Source organism: Marmota monax, unplaced genomic scaffold (assembly GCF_021218885.2).
Source record: "Marmota monax isolate L192 unplaced genomic scaffold, Marmota_monax_Labrador192_F-V1.1 WCK01_AAM20220418_F8-fsc00073, whole genome shotgun sequence".
NCBI classification, from domain to species: Eukaryota; Metazoa; Chordata; class Mammalia; order Rodentia; family Sciuridae; genus Marmota; species Marmota monax.
This window is the reverse complement of record NW_026692846.1, coordinates 3,083,131-3,099,576: the sequence shown is the minus strand read 5'-3', so window position 1 is coordinate 3,099,576 and position 16,446 is coordinate 3,083,131. Positions and strand designations below refer to the sequence as shown.

Sequence of the window (16,446 nt, the reverse complement as noted above, 5' to 3'; positions counted from 1 at the left end):
ACTTGTGACCATCCTGCCTCAGCTGGGACTACAGGACTTCACCCACTATACCTGATCAAAACACATTTTCTGACCACAATCCAATTTTAGAAATATGACCAAGATTTATTCAAAGAAATCCCTATGAAATTTTTTCAAACATGTTAAACCAAGAATCATTAAAGGAACCCTAAGAAAAATTAGAAAATACACCTAACTACTGAACATATTTATTGAATGAAATAAACACTTCATGAACTAAGTATCAAAAATATTTTACTTCATAACCTACCCCTTCCTTACATGAAACAAAAACTGGGCAACCTGCTATCAGGTCCCTCTTGCCCCTACAGGAATCCTATTTCTGTACTTCACGCTTGAATAAATCATACTCCTTTCACTCTTGCCAAAACAACAACAAAAACCACTAATCATAAAGAAAGAGTGAAGTCAACGACACTAAAAGAACTTTAGGTCCAAAACACCAAAGATTAAAAATCACACATATGCAAACCAGAACAAAATGTTACAACACATAATGATAAAGGATTATAATCCACACACAGAAAGGTTACCCCCAAAAAAGAAAAGAAAATTGGGCCAAAGAATTAAGAGGTCTTTCACAGAAGAATAAACAGATACAGCAGTATATTAAAAGAGGCCCAACTTCAACAGTAATAAGGGAAATTCACATTAAAGCCATATGAGATCTGACACACCCACCAGAAGAGCAAGGCTGAAAGCCTAAGACAAGGTAAACCACTGGCGCAGATGGGAAGAACCAGGAGCCGCTGCACTGGCAAGCCACTCACTGGTGCAGCTGCCCAGAAAGTGACCTGGGGGCTCATCAGGCTGAAGGCAGGCTGGCCCCATAACCAAGCAATCACCACTAAAGAGGCCAGGACCACCACCCCGCGGCAGAGCCACACGTGTACAGCTCTAGTAGCAGGCTGGTAACAACCAGATGCCCATCAACCACAGACAGAGAAGGCAGTGGTGAAGCCTGGGGTGAAAGGGAGGAGGGAGGAAGAGCAACCAGAGCAGGCTGGCACACAGCTCAGAGATGACAGGCAGAAGTCACTCACACCACTGCTCTAATTGTGAGAGTACAGCGGTGAGCAGACAGAAGAGAAAGAAGCCAAAACTCAGAAAACATGGATGACATCAGAGGGAGGAGAGCTTGAGGAGAGGAGCGGAGCTGAGAAACAACGGGGAGACGCAAGGCGCAAGGGTAGGCTGGGCTCAGTCCTCTGGAGTGAAAATGGGACACCACACTGGAGGGGAAAGGGGGTGACATGGATCACACAGGCCTTGGAAGGTAACAGGGATGCTCCACAGTTTAGAGTGGGCAGGAGGTGCAGGGGTTGCCCTGTTATTGCCTGCTAGTCCAGAGCAGCAAGCCATCCAGAGGACAACCTGGCCCCACTCGTTTTTGTACATTTCATGAGCTAAGAATAGTTTTTAGATTTTATATGGTTAAAGGAGTAATCAGAATAATCTTACATAACATGTGGAAACTGTACAAAATTCAAATTTCAGTGTCTACAGATGAAGTTTTATTCTATATAACAAGCTCATTCCTTTGTGTACTGTTCAAAATTCCTTCTGCACTGCAACAATAGGAACTAAGCACCTGTAGCAGAGGCTACATGCAACCTACAAGCCTAAAAGAGAACTGGGTACAGTGATGCCCACCTGTAATCCCAACAACTCAGGAAGCTGAGACAGGAATATTACAAAATTCAAGGCCAACCTGGGCAACTTAGCATGACCCTATCTCAAAATAAAATAGAAGAGCTGGGGGTGTAGCTCAATGGTAGAGTGCCTGCCTAGACAGTGTGAGGCCCTGAGTTTAATCCCTAGTACCACCAAATAAAATAAAATAAAGACAGATAAATAGACACTAGACAGCCAGTTGTGTTACCCACTCACTGCAGAACCTTAGAGAAGCAGTGAAGCCACATTCAATTCTTCCCAGGCATTTTTAAAGAAATATGCCAATGGGAAAGGCAGCGGAGCACAACAGACACTAGTATGGCAATATGTAAATCAATGGATGTGTAACTGATGTGATTCTGCAATCTGTGTATGGGGTGAAGGTGGGAGTTCATAACCCACTTGAATCAAAGTGTGGAATATGATATGTCAAGAAATTTGTAATGTTTTGAACAACCCACAATAAAAAATTAAAAAAAAAAAAAAAAAAAAGAAATATGCCATGAATCATTAGTCTCCTCCAGGGGGAGTCCCGACACTTGCCCAAGGTTAGCACACACATTCTCAAAGCAAGTTCCCTCACAATCTCCACATTAACAACCCATACCTCAGAGAAGCTAGTGATACCCAGTGACAATGGCTGAAGGTGATGAATACGCAGCAGTTCATTACAACTTTGTTTTCATGCGTGTCTGAAACACCAAAGTTTTAAAACAAAACTAAGAAATACATAGTTTTATTCATTATTAATATCCATTTAGCAGAAAAGTCAGTTCTCAGTTATGCATCTTTCAAAACCCTTAGTACAAAATGTGGTTTTCCTTCATCCCAACTGTTGGCAACTAAAGAATGCTTAGCCAAGCATCTCTGTCCAGGCATGAACTGACAGTGAACAGCACTGTCTAAAGGGACTAGCTGCATCATCTTGGAGTCCTCCAAGTCCTCGCGGGGGCCACTTCCCACTATATCAGCAACTTGTCTCTGCCAGCCAGGCTTTATGAGGGGACAGTGGTATCCTCCTCCAGCATAGGTCAGGTCTCCGTCCCAGTCCCAGAGAGGGAGGGAAGCTGCACTCCTGAATGAAAGTACAGTTTTCCTAAATGAAAGCACCCCTACTCCTTGTGCCCAGCCACCTGACAATTTGGGCCAAGATGCAGGGGGGATGAGTATTCTGAAAACTGGCCAACTTTTGATGTAAACATTTACTTCTAATCGTTGTCTTCTGTACAACATTTAATAAGGCCAGGCTTTGTACCATCAGAGAGTGTATCACTCAATTCTTTCAACATCTAGGGTTCTGTATTGTTTGACCCATTTAAGTAACAGGAAATGCTGATGAGAAATTAACAAATGAGTCCAAGATCACAGAGCCAGAATTCTGACCTGAAGGCCCTGCCCTTAACCACTGCCCTCGACAACAGTTATTCGACTTCCAAACTAAGTAAGGCTCAGTGTCACCTTACCAGCCTTACTTTGAAGACACAAACTCTGCTATTCAAAATGAGGCCCACTTGGGCTGGGGATGTGGCTCAAGTGGTAGCGCGCTCGCCTGGCATGCGTGCAGCCCAGGTTCGATCCTCAGCTCCACATACAAAGATGTTGTGTCCGCCGAAAACTAAAAAATAAATATTTAAAAAATTCTCTCTGTCTCCCCCACCCTCTCTCTCTAAAAAAAAAAAAAAAATGAGGCCCACAGACCCCAGCGCTGGTATCCCATACTTGCAAGAAATGCAAGGCTGAGGCCTCTCAGTCTGAATTAGACCTATAATTTAACAAGATCCCCAGATTATGCATATACACATTAAAGTTTGAGGAGGCTTGATAGAGTGCCTATGTACCTTGCTTTGTTAATAGACTTCAAATATCCTATACAGTTCAACTGAGCCTTTCCGCTTTCTGCTTGCTATGACCCCAAACCTATAGGCAGACCAGTGAGCAGCCCCAGCCTGTGCAGCCATGAAGAGCCTTTCCCCTGCACCCATCCCCATCTGCTCCTTTGTCATGACCTTCCCCCTCCTGCAGGGCATAAGCCACAGCCCAACCTCCTGACACGCTGAACCTTCCTCCAGGTGATGAAGGATAGGATAATGGCCATCAGCAATGTCCCCAAGTTCCTTGAAATGTGCTCAGGAGTTGTCAGGCTGACCCAAAGAATAAGGACAATGAAAACCACTTCAGGTAGGCCCTCTGCTCCTGACAGGTATGGACATTCTCAGGACTGGTAATCTGTGAGCTAGAAAGGGGTTCCAATACATCCCTAACCACCACCCTCCACTACACATAAGGAGTACTTGGTGAATGAATGGGGGTCCTGACTTTCAGGCCTTCCTTATATCTGTGGGTTCTGCTACCTCTCCATACTAGAAACCAAGCTGAACCTGCAGCAGACCAATCTCTGCACACTCCACCAACACCTGGGCTGTGCTCATCCTTTCTTCCCCTCCAGGCAGGTAGCATTGCTGTCCCACAGCCCACAGTACCCCACTGGAAGAGTATTAGGGCAGGAACAACAGGAGAACCCTGAGTCTGGGAAGAAGATCAACACCTAAAAAAGGTTTTCACTAGATCTCTTGCTTAATCTCACAGGTATTTATAAATTAAAATACCAACATTTAATGGTCTGCTACTCGAACACCACAGCTAAACACTCACACCTAAGCTAAGAGCCCACACAGTGCCTTAAGAATGGGGTCACAATAACCCATTAGAGCACAACTGTCTGTCCAGCTGTGTGAGCTGTAGATTCCAGGACAAGCAAGTCCATGGCTCTGAAATGCAGACTGAGATATCAAGGTGAACCTTGCAGAGGCTTCCTAATCTAGCCACTGGAACATCCCATGATAACAAATACATTCTACTTCCATGTCGTCCATTGTGGCCGACTGGCCACAGGTGGCCAATAAGCAGGTGAAATGAGGCTAGAGTGATTATGGAACAGAACTTTAAATTTAATTTTAATTAACTTCAATTTAAATAGCCACATATACTAATAGCTACCACACCAGACATCAGGTCCAGGTCTAGACTCTAGACCATGGAGTGAAGCAAGAAAGAACAAAACTTTTCTTGGCTTCTTAACTTTGGGCTACATTATCTGGAAAAGACTTAAAAAGATGGATAGAAGCACTGGGTTCGATCCTCAGCACCACTTAATTAATTAATTAATCAATCAACCAATCAAAGATATTTCGTCCATCTAGAACTTAAAAAAAAAAAAATTAAAAAGAAAGAAATACCAGTCCAAAGCTAAAGGAAAGCCAGGAACACACACAGAAATCACCTTTGCCCTGAAGGAATCTTCCAATATGAAACTTTTCAATTTTCTTTTTTTAATATTTTTTTTTAAGGTGTAGATGGACACAACACAATGCCTTTATTTTTTTTATGTGGTGCTGAGGATCGAACCTGGGTCCCGCCTGTGCTAGGCGAGCGCTCTACTGCTGAGCCACAATCCCAGCCCGTCAATTTTCATTTTTATACAAGTACAGGGATCAGGGACAGGACTCAAAGGCTGGGTCCTCCAAGGTACACAGAGTCATCCCTCAGTATCCATGGGAGATTGGCTTCAGGATCCCCACAAATACCAACATTTACAGGTGCTCAAGAACCTTACAAGATAATGTAGTGTGTCCACAGGACCAACTACATCTTCCCTAGCACTTTAAATCATCCCTAGATTTCTTATAATACCAAATGCATGGAAATGTCATATAAATAACTATTAAACTGTAATGTTTAGGGAATAATGACTAGGAAATAAGTCTGTACGTACTGAGTACAAGCATTATTCTTTCACAATACTACTGACCCCCCTTGGTCCAACTGACAGATACAGAACAGAATCCACAGATATGCAACTACAAACCCTACCTTGTGACACAGGGCCCCCAGAGACTAGACATCCCAGCAGGAGAGTAACCTCTGGAGAGCTGCTGCAGGCCTGAGTGGTCCAAACCACCTCAAGGCTTGAACTTGTTTAAGATGACCCTAGATGGGCTGAAGCAAAAAACAAGGTCCTCTGGAGGAAGTGAACTTCACTCCAGGCCTTGGAAGAGCCCTACAAATCATTTGGATCCATAACTTATATCATGAGCAGAAATTAACTTAAAATGAATCACAGACTTAAAGGTGAAATATCTAAACTTGGAAAAAGGAGGAATCCTTTGTGTGCTAGGATTGGGCAATTCTTAAATATGATGCCAAAAAAATCCATGGGACTGGGGATCAGCGGTAGAGCACTCACCTAGCACATGCAAGGCGCTGGGCTCGATCCTTGGTACCACATAAAAAATAAATAAATAAAATAAAGGTTTTGTGCTGACTACAACTAAAAAAAATTTTTTAAATAATAATACCCATGAATAGATATCAAGATTTATAACTTCTGCTCTTAAATACACTGTTAAGAGAATGAAAAAAGCCACAGCCTGGAAGAAAAGCATAATGTACCTATTAGAAATCTAGGGATGATTTAAAGTACTTGTATCCAAATAATGAAGAACTTTCAACCCAGAATAAGGGGAAGGACTAACTTTAAAAGTGGGCAAAAAATTTGAATAATTCATCAAGGAAGACACAAGGATAGCAAGTAAGCAAATGAAAAAGATACTTAACATTATTAGTCATGTGGAAAATGCAAATTAAAACCACAATGAAACTCACCTGTTAAAATAGCTAAAACCCAGTCAGGGAAGTATAAATCAAAACTACACTGAGGGCTGGGGATGTGGCTCAAGCGGTAGCACGCTCGCCTGGCATGCGTGCGGCCTGGGTTCGATCCTTAGCACGACATACAAATAAAGATGTTGTGTCTGCCGAAAACTTAAAAAAGAAAGAAAGAAAGAAATATTTAAAAATTCTCCCCCCCCTCTCTCCCCCCTCTCCCCTCCTCTCTTAAAAAAAAAAAAAAAAAAAAAAAAACTACACTGAGATTTCATCTCATCCATCTCATCCCAGCTAGAATGGCAGTCAGCAAGAATACAAATATACTGTAGTGGGACTGTAAATTAGCACAACCACTATGGAAACTTCAGCATGAAGTGTCCTCAAAGGACAAGGAATGGAACAGCCAGACACAGTGGTGCATGCCAGTAATCCCAGCGGCTGGGGAGGCTGAGGCAGGAGGATTGGAGGATTTCAAGTTCAAAGCCAGCCTCAGCTATTTAGCGAGGCCATAAGCAACTCAGTGATATCCTGTCTCAAAATACATAGGAAAAAAAAAAAAAAAAGGCTGGGGATGTGGCTCAGTGGTTGAATGCTCCTGGGTTCAATCCTTAGCACAACAACAACAAATAAACTAGAAATGGAACCACCACATGACCCAACTCCTCGGTATTAAAAAAGTCAAGTCAGCATACTGCAGCAGTACATACACACCCACATTCACAGCAGCGCAACTCATAGCAGCCAAGTAATGAAACCAGGCCTAGGGTCCATCAACAGACAGTGAATAATAGAAACATGGTTTACATACAAAATGGAGTTTCATTTAGCCAGAAAAAAAATGAAATTATGTCATTTGTAGGAAAATGGATGGAAATGGAAATGGAGAGCATCATGTTGAGTGAAAAAAGCCAAACTCAGAAAGTCATAGGTCTGTTCTCTCCCACAGGTAAAAGAGGGGCAACCAGAGAGTAGAGGAAGGGGATGTGAAAGGGAAAGGGGAGGTGCTATAGAATAAAACTGGCCAAAATTTGAGTGCTTGCCTTTCATGCACAAAGCCCTGGGTTCAATCCCCAGCACCACACATACACATACATACATACACACACACACACAAAAACAAAAAAAAAAACTGGCCAAATTATGATATATGCATGTATGACTATGTCTCAATGAATCCTATTACTAGGTATAATTATAATGCACCAATAAAAACTTTTTTCTTAAAGAAAATGGCTAAAACCTCCAAGTGTTGTCCCAGTAATGTGGAGCAACCAGAGATGACACAATGCTAGTGGGAATACAAACTGGTACAACCACTCTAGAAATTCTGGAATAGTCTTAAAAAGTTAAACATACACTGGGCCATTCTAGCCCTAGGTCCAATCACTCCCAAGAGAAACAAAAGCTTGTATCTACATTAAGACTTGAACAGAAATATCCAGACTTGCTTAAGCCAAAACTAGAAGCAATCCTCCACAAATAGATTCATACCTCCAGAACAATCACAAACAACATCTGGAAGAATTTTTTTGGAAGTTGACAAGTAATTCTAAAACGTATGGATCTGGAAAGGGTCCAGAATAGCCAAGGGACCCTTGATTAAGTAAGACTGGTAAAACATTTAGGCAGCTCAGAACCAATAGAATTGAATGAAGAGTCTAAACAGATGCTCAGATATATGGACCCTCTGATTTACACGAGCATGCCACCACGAAGGATTAGGGAAATTTACGTCTTTTCAATAAATGGTGTTGAGTCAACTGGATGTTCACAAGCTAAAAAAAAAAAAAGACACTGGATCCCTTCTTTATACTGGACACTAAAACCAATTCCAAGCAAATTATAAAGTTAAAGGTGAAAGACAGAAATATAAAACATTTGGAAAAGAGGAACTAACTATGACCTCAGGACAGGGAATGACACAAAAAGCACCAACTCAAAGGAAGACAAATAAAGAAGACCATGTTAAACCTAACTCTTCATGAACTTCTATTCATCAAAAAACAGCAGGGAGTGGCTAGGGTTGTAGCTCACCTCGCATGTGCAAGGCCCTGGGTTAGATCCTCAGCACCACATAAAAATAAACAAATAAAATAAAGGCATTGTGTCCAACTACACATAAAAAATAAATTAAAAAAAAAAAACAGGGGGGCTGGGGTTGTAGCTCAAGCGGTAGCGCGCTCGTTGCAGCTGGGGGTTCGATCCTCAGCACCACATACAAACAAAGATGTTGTGTCTGCCAAAAACTAAAAAAAAAAAAAAACCCACCAGGGAAAGCCAGAGAAACTGCATGTCCCAAAGCAGGAGGAGAGTGGCAAAAAACATATCCAACAAGGGACTTATATTGTTGACTGTAAGGAAGCTACAAATCAAAGAAAAAGCAGATCTAATTAAAAGACAAACAACAAACCAAAAAAAAAAACAGGTGAACCCAAATGGCCAGCAAATGCATAAGATGTGCAACCTTACTTCAGGAAAAGGCTATTTACAGCCACCAGGCATAACACTGAGAAACCACCAGGCAGGGACAGATCCTAGGAGCAGAGAAGAGGCACCTGCTAAAGTGACCACAGAAGAATAGCTGGGGCAGAAGCCAATAGCACCTGCACAGAGTCAGTGAGTCTGCTCCAGAGCTGTCTAGGCCAGGCACCCCTAGAAGTGCACTGAACAGGGGCCACCATCCATAACTGTGAAGTACTGTGACTTTAACTCCACTCTACCACTTGAGGAAGAAATGGCTCCAGAGGGCTCTTCCTGCCCCTCATTTCTATCACTGTTGCTCATAGCTGAGCCGGAGTCAATAGGGAAAGGAGACAATAAGCATGGAAACATCCTTCTCATTGTTTTGAGAGTACATGACATTTAATTTCATCTGCTTTTCTGTTTCTTCTGTGCCCTTTAACAACTTTCACACACTCAAATACCCATACAACAAAGCGCCCCCAAGAGGTATTACTTCTGACCTACTATGTCTTTTTCTTTGGCAGGGCTGGGGTGCTCCAACAGCACCCAGAGGTGCTCCAACACAAAACTCTTTGCCTAACTCTGTCGTTCCCCCACACACACACACACTTTAGGTAGGGTTTTGCTAAACTGCCTAGGCTGGCCTCAAACTTATGACCCTCTTTCCTCAACCTCTCATGTCACTAGGATTACAGGCGTGCACAGTGGCACCTGGCCAGCACAGGATCTTTTTGAAACTCTTTCCAGAGATCATGTTTCTATATTCTTCAACTATCTACACACTGACAACCCAAAGAACCTGAGCAAGAGTCTCTTTGCTCATTCAACAAATTATTTATTGACCACCTACAACAGCAGTGTGAGGAAGTTGAGGGGACTCCAAGATACCTGAAGGACAACAGAGCCCTTCTTGCTGAGCCTACAACATTCCATTTGTCAACAAATGAACCCAATTTTGTACAAAGCATAAGAGATAAGGCATATCACATTTCTTCTTTGTAGGTTCTTTATTTAGATTTTTTCCTTTAAAAAAGGTCAAAAGAAGAAGAAAATATATTAAATCTATAAATGAATTCAGTGTTGACATAAAATCAATTTATACAATACTGCTTCCTTCCTTAGTCACCACAAGACTCGGCAATCACCCTGACTCTAATTTATGCTAGCCGATTTTTCCGCACCAAAACAAAGCCTCCAGGGAATCTAACTTGTGCCTTATGCACCAGCAGGTACACATTCTCCTGATGTTTCCCAAAAGCCACACATTGACAAACCACACAAACTGCTATTTCAACACACAGCTGTTCATTTAAATCCCAAACCAAGACTCAAAAAGAACGGACGCATTTTGCTCCATCGTCTCAAATGTGGAACACCTGTGAAATCTCAAATTAAGCAAGTCACGGGTAGTGATGCATGTTTGTAATCCCAGCTACTTCAGAGGCTGAGGCAAGAGGATTCCAAGTTCCAGACCAGCCTCGACAACTTGGCAAGACCCTGTTTTAAACAAAAAATAAAAAGGGCTGGGGATATAACTCAGTGGTAAAGTGTCCTGGGTTCAGCCCCAGTACCAAAAATAAATAAATTGAGCAATATACAACTTTTGATAACTTTGAAATAATTATTATGTTCACAGAATTTAAAACTTGGGACTTAATGGGTTAAGTAGTCTCAGCATTAAAACATTCAAAATTCTTAAGTAAAACTTAATTTTCCTGCACTGAGGGTAAACTCATAAACAAAATCTAAGTGGTAAGGAAGAGATTACACACATTTCCAAAACACCCACAGAGCAAGTTCCAACAGCATGTTGAGCTCCACCCTCAGAGACTGAGTAGGGTCAGAGGCAGGGCCTCATTTGTTCCTAATAAGTCTCCTGGTGAAGGTGTTGATCTCCTACTACTGAGAACCACTGAGACCTCATGGTACCTTCTGTAATGTGTGTAAGTTCCCTCTGAATAGCACAGTAAGACAGAGGAGAAACTCTCTAAGGAATAGCAAAATGAAAAATCTCAGGAAGCCCTTGTATCCAGATGTTTACTTTCCTGACCTGCATGAGGGTATTTTCACCTCTTACTATCAAAATGTCCTATCTGAACAGCAGCAAGGCAGAAAAAGACTTTCTGAGGAAGGTCAAAAATGAGCTGATATGGTATATAACTGGCATTAGGAAGAAAGCTACTCTCTACAGGGCTTCAGGGCTCCTAAAGCATCCAGAATCCACCTGATTAGCAAAGAACAGACTGGAGGTTCTCAACCAGTAACTGCAGATCCTTCTAAATTTTGTATCATCTTGAGCAATCCTGTCTACAGAACGTGAGATGAGTCCTAATGAATACAAGATAAATTTCTACAAGATCAATTTCTAGAAAAAAAAAAAAGAAAAAGAAAATTGAAAAGGGACCAGGCCATACTTTTTTCCCCGACCCAAGTTTGATGATATTAGTTATAAAGCAGTCAAAGGTAAAAATGTAGATAATCCAAGTTCTTTCCTGGTATCAAGTCCTATTGGGCTTTTAAGTGAGGTTTTTAGCCAAGGCAAACAAAACAGTAGATGACAGAGTGACAAAATTAACAGTTCTCCAATAAGTCGAACACTCGTTCAACAGGCACTGTCAGACACTAAAGATGTAACAGCTGTCACTTCTGCCTTTATGGAAGACATACAATCCACTAAAAACATTTACACATGTCAAATTCTTTAACTCTTCCATCATGTGCTTTGGTCAAGAGAAAAACAGATGCAAGAAGCACCTACGTTCAGAGCAGAACCAAAACCAATGACAGCAGGAACTTGAACACTGAACATGGGGGCAGAAAGGGAATCTTGGGCACAGACAACCATAAACAGGACTTCCAAGGTTCTTGAGGCTTGGTTTTGGTCCAGTGGCCCCAAATAATGAAGTAGAATGTGTCAACTCTTAAAAGCAGAATACAATATTCTAGATTAGTGAGAATGAGTACCTTCATTTCAGAAATTCTTAGAGGAGTAATGTGTTTGACTATAGACACTCAGATTTTCTACAAAGGGCTCACATCTGTGTGAGAAGAAACCTGCAACCATGTCTCCTTGCTTCCCACAAAACCCTGTCGCCTGTAAACACAAACCCAAGAAGAGCCACCCAAATCCACCCTGGAGACAGAGGCTACTAAAGCATGTCCTTTGACAAACAGCATCAATCGCCACTCCACATGTTGTTTATTTGTATTTAACTAATTCTAGTTGGTCTAAAATGTTTACTTATGCTATGCTAGAGGTTCAAGTCCCACAAATGTCAGATTCCAACAGGTACTGTAATTATCTAAACTTCCAGACACAGCGATTTACAGTAGCATCTTACCTACTACTTGGTAAGACTGGGTTAAAATGCTGCTTTCCAGCCCTGCCAGCCCCAGGGCAGCCAGAGCTCCCCCACTGGGCACCAGGGGCCAGGGTAAGGTGACCTGGACAACCTACTCTAACTTGAATGTAGTGCTTCCTGTGTACAAGGAGGATGGCAACAGCACCTGAAACCCTAGAGTTCCCATGGGGGACAGATAAGGTCAACACCTGGGCTCAGGTGTGGCACAGTCCAGAGCCTCTCCCATGTTTCACTAAGCTACACAAAGGCAATAACTCTACCACTCTACCAAAGCTTGACCTATCCACACAGGAGCCCCATAATATGATGCTTCTTCCCCTACCACTGGATCATATTCTAATTATAGCTTCAGTCAGTTTACTGTGTCTAAAAATGTAGTTATAATAAGGCTTAAATACTATTTTAACTGATTATAACCAAGGTTGGTAGCAGAACACCTTCATGTTCTTAAAGAGGTGAACTTTGAGTGATGTTTCTGGTGTTTTTCTCTTAAGCTTCAAGCTGCTTAAGATGGGAACAAGGCCATTAATGTGGCAGAAACCTGTATTCCCATTTTTGTCCCTAAACCACTTCATTAGTGTTAATGCAGGTCAGAATATAAGCATATTAGCTAAAAATCCCATTAAAACTGAAAAGCTGATCTATATATGCTTATCTAGGTTTTATTTCCATAGAACCCAGAAAAATGAAAAAAAAAATGCTATAGATTGTACACATCATAATCAGAAACACATTTAAGGAACTCTCAATAAAATCTGGCACAATTCCTAAGAGTTTGTACCAGAACTGGGAGACAAATCTCACCTCTCTAGCACTAGGCTGCCTTCTGACAGTAATGAAATGAAATAAACTTTTGCCAAAATGATGGCAGAGAGAAAAAGCAAAAAAACTAACATAATCCACTACTAAATACAACTCAGGGAAAAGACAAAAAATAACTTCATGGTGTATTTGATAACCTCAGTGGGCCGTAGTTCACCTGAGTCAGAGACGGCCCTGACAGTCACCACTTCCTATTCCAGCCTCAGCAACGGTAAGCACCCCAGATATTTGAATGCATTCAGAAACCACCTAATTCAAATAAGGTCACTTATTTTGCTGAATTTAAAATCCTTTAAATTTTTTACATTTTAAATAATTTACATAAGTATCAGTAATATTTTTTTAACCAAAAAAATTCAATTCACAAATATTAAAATGGCATTTTTTTCCCCATGCATACAAGGAGGATTAACTCCAGGGGCACTTCCCACTAGCCACATTCCCAGCGCCCCCTTTTTTTTTTTAATTCTGAGGCAGGGTCTTGCTAAGTCTCTGAGGCTGGTTTTGAACTTGTCATCCTCCTGCCACTGGTAATACAGGTGTGTACCACCATGCCTGGCCATAAATTTTAATTTATTGAAATGTAAAGCAAGAAATGTTCTAGGTGAAAATTTGTCAAAACCGAAAATGCTTAACTTCAAAACAGATGAATATATTTTATTAACACTTTTGATGGCATCTTTTGTAACAACACAATTTTTAATTATTTTCTCAAAATTAAGACACTATAAAATATAGGGGGAAAGTTTTCATAAAATATTTAGAAGGCTAGGGTTTGTAGCTCAGTGGCAAAATGCTTGCTTAGCACATTTGAGGCACTGGGTTTGATCCTCAGCACCACATAAAAAATTAATTAATTAAATAAAGGCATTGCATCCATCTACAACTAAAAATGTTTTTTTAAAAAATATTTAGAGATGTGAACAAAGATCCCACCTCTCTAACTCAAATAATCATCCAATTTTCAAAAATTTTTTATTATAAAATAGTGTAATATACTGCTCCTTCTGCAACATAATTTTAAAAAGCTTTTTTTTTTTTAATGAATACCTTTATTGATTTATTTTTATGTCGTGCTGAGGACTGACCCAGCGCCTCATGTGCGCTGGACAAGCACTCTATCACTGAGCTACACACTAGCCCAAGCAGCTACCTTTAGTAATATGATTTTCTTCAACTTCCTAGTGAGAAAAGTTACCTGACCAGCTCACGAGCATGGTCATGAGGACTGAGGCTGAGTTACATAACTTCCAGCAACAGGCGTGGAGCTCTGTTGAAGCCACAGGATCCCCCTGTCTTCTAACCCTACTCCAGCCAGGGGCTGCCCTCAAGAGAGGCTGCTGAAGCCCCATCAACTCTAGGAGCTTGAACCCAGTATTCTTTGCCCCAAACCGTTAAGAACAGTTGTGAATTATCCTGAGGACCTGATTCTGATGCTTTGCTAATGCCATCGTTGGCTCCTTTCAAATACAATCATCTTTTATTTGAAAGTGACAACAAATTCTTTAGCAGAAAATACTATAATATTGATCCTGATGCTTTGCTTCTCTGGCATTTAGTAAACTAAGTGTTCAAAAGCGATTCAGCTTGTTTTTTCTTACAAGGACAGCCATTAATACACAACACTTATATTAATGAAGATATGGAATACAAACGTCCTTAAAAAGTTTCCTCTGGGCTCAGGACGCAGCTCAGTGGTATTGTGCTGGCCTAGCGTGTGCAAGGCCCTGGGTTCATCCCCAGAAAAAGTTTCCTGTTTAGTTATTGTAGGGATGTTTTAGTTACCTCAAGACAACCAGATGACTATATCATCTATACTGTATCACAACAAAAATAAGTTGAATGCTACTTTGTATCTTGTAATCACTTCATCCATAAACTTTGTTTCAGTCTTCAGAGGTTTTCCCAGACGCGGCCACGGATTCAGAATGTTTGATAGCCTTTCGAAATGAGTAGTTTTTACTACCCGTTTTACAAATAAATTCGAGTGAGGCTCTGGTATTTCATGTCAATGGACTATTTTCACCAACATGAAAACATTTACAGTCTAAGTAAAAATCTCGGTGACGAGAGAAGTCTCAAATACAAACCCCGCAAACTCCTACACTGCATTGTGCTGGAGCCGACTCCCACCCAGCTCCCACCCGCTCCCCTAACTACAACATCACTATTATCGCAGTCTCCCTGCCAAAACCCAGCTGCAGGCTAACTAGGCAAGAATGAGACACTGTTGAAATGGCTCTAAGGAAAACAAAAAACAAAAAAACTTTATCCCCGGTGCATTTTCTACAAAATCCTGCAATGATACGAAGCCGGGTGAGCACGCCCCGTTTCCCTGGGCGGGAAGGGGTGCCACCGCAGCAGCCCACCGAGGAGGCCGGCCCGGCTCGGGCGGCGCGCGGAGTTGGGCGGCGGCGGCAGGAAACTTGGGCGGCACAAAGCCGCGGGCTCGGCGCGCGGCGCTCGAAGGACGCCCGGGCGCCGGGACGCGAGGACGGCGCCGGCCCGAGCCGGGCTTCCCTCGTCCTCCTCCCCGTCTCCCCTTTTGTTTTTCAGGTTTTCGGTCCCTCTGGCGGAAGCCGGCCCGACCTCCCCGCGCCCTCCCGCGCCCCGCGCCGGGCCTCCCCGCGCCCCGCGCCGGGCCTCCCCGCGCCTGAGGCCCCATCCAGCCGAGCGCCCCGCCGAGGGCCCCGCGCGCCCAGCAGCCTCAAGTCCCCGTCGCTCCGGCCTCCGCGCCCGCAGGCCACCCCCGCCGCCCCGCGTCCCCGGCCTCCTCTCCTCCGAGGGCGTCCGGGGGGAAGCCGCCCGCACCGCGGATGCGGCCGCGCTCCGCCCTCCGCCCCCACGACCACCGAGGCCCGCCCGTGCCCCGCACTCACCGGCTCGGCGAGCGCGAGGCTGAGCGGAGGCGGCGGCGGGGCGGCGCCGGCGACAGCGGCCGCGCTCCCTCCCACGCGCACGCCCGGCGCACGGCGGTCCGGCCGGCGGCGGGCTCGCGCCCTCGGGCCGTGCTGAGTCGGCGCGGGCCCGCGCGTGCGCCGTGCCTGTTGAGCCCCGCCGCGCCTCTCGTCCGCGCATGCGCCCCGTGGCCCGCGCATGCCCAGACGGCGCCGCGCCCGGGTCTAGGGTGGCCGGGGCAGCGCGGGCGTGGCGCCGCCCAGGAAAGCCCTGGCGGAGGTAGCGGCTCAAATCATCTTCTGGAGGCCTTTGAGTCGCTAGCCCCAAACCAGCCGCTCCCCTGCCGCACCACCCTGGCCAGGGGCTCGTCGACCCCTTTTGCAGATACAGAAACTGAGGCTTGGATATTCTTTTAATGGCATCATAGCTAATGCTGGGCTGTGCCAAGATTAGAACTTGGAGGGAAGCTCTGACTGGGGTTGGAAGCCCAGCTGGACAGATTTATCCAAATGATCGCCTGCGGGGAATTGACCCGGGCCAC

The 16,446-nt window shown here is 43.6% G+C and overlaps 1 protein-coding gene across 2 annotated transcripts in view; it reads right to left on the bottom strand.

Moving 5' to 3' along the window:
* Ptk2 (protein tyrosine kinase 2) overlaps nucleotides 1-15,983 on the bottom strand; it is a 229,663-nt gene extending 213,680 nt beyond the window's left edge. The window contains exon 1 of one of the 2 annotated variants that reach the window (XM_058580855.1): nucleotides 15,887-15,983. The gene's annotated coding sequence lies outside the window, so the exon portion shown is untranslated. The remainder of the gene's footprint in view (nucleotides 1-15,886) is intronic. The other variant, XM_058580854.1, reaches the window with a different exon arrangement.
* Between the last annotated feature and the right edge of the window lie 463 nt (nucleotides 15,984-16,446).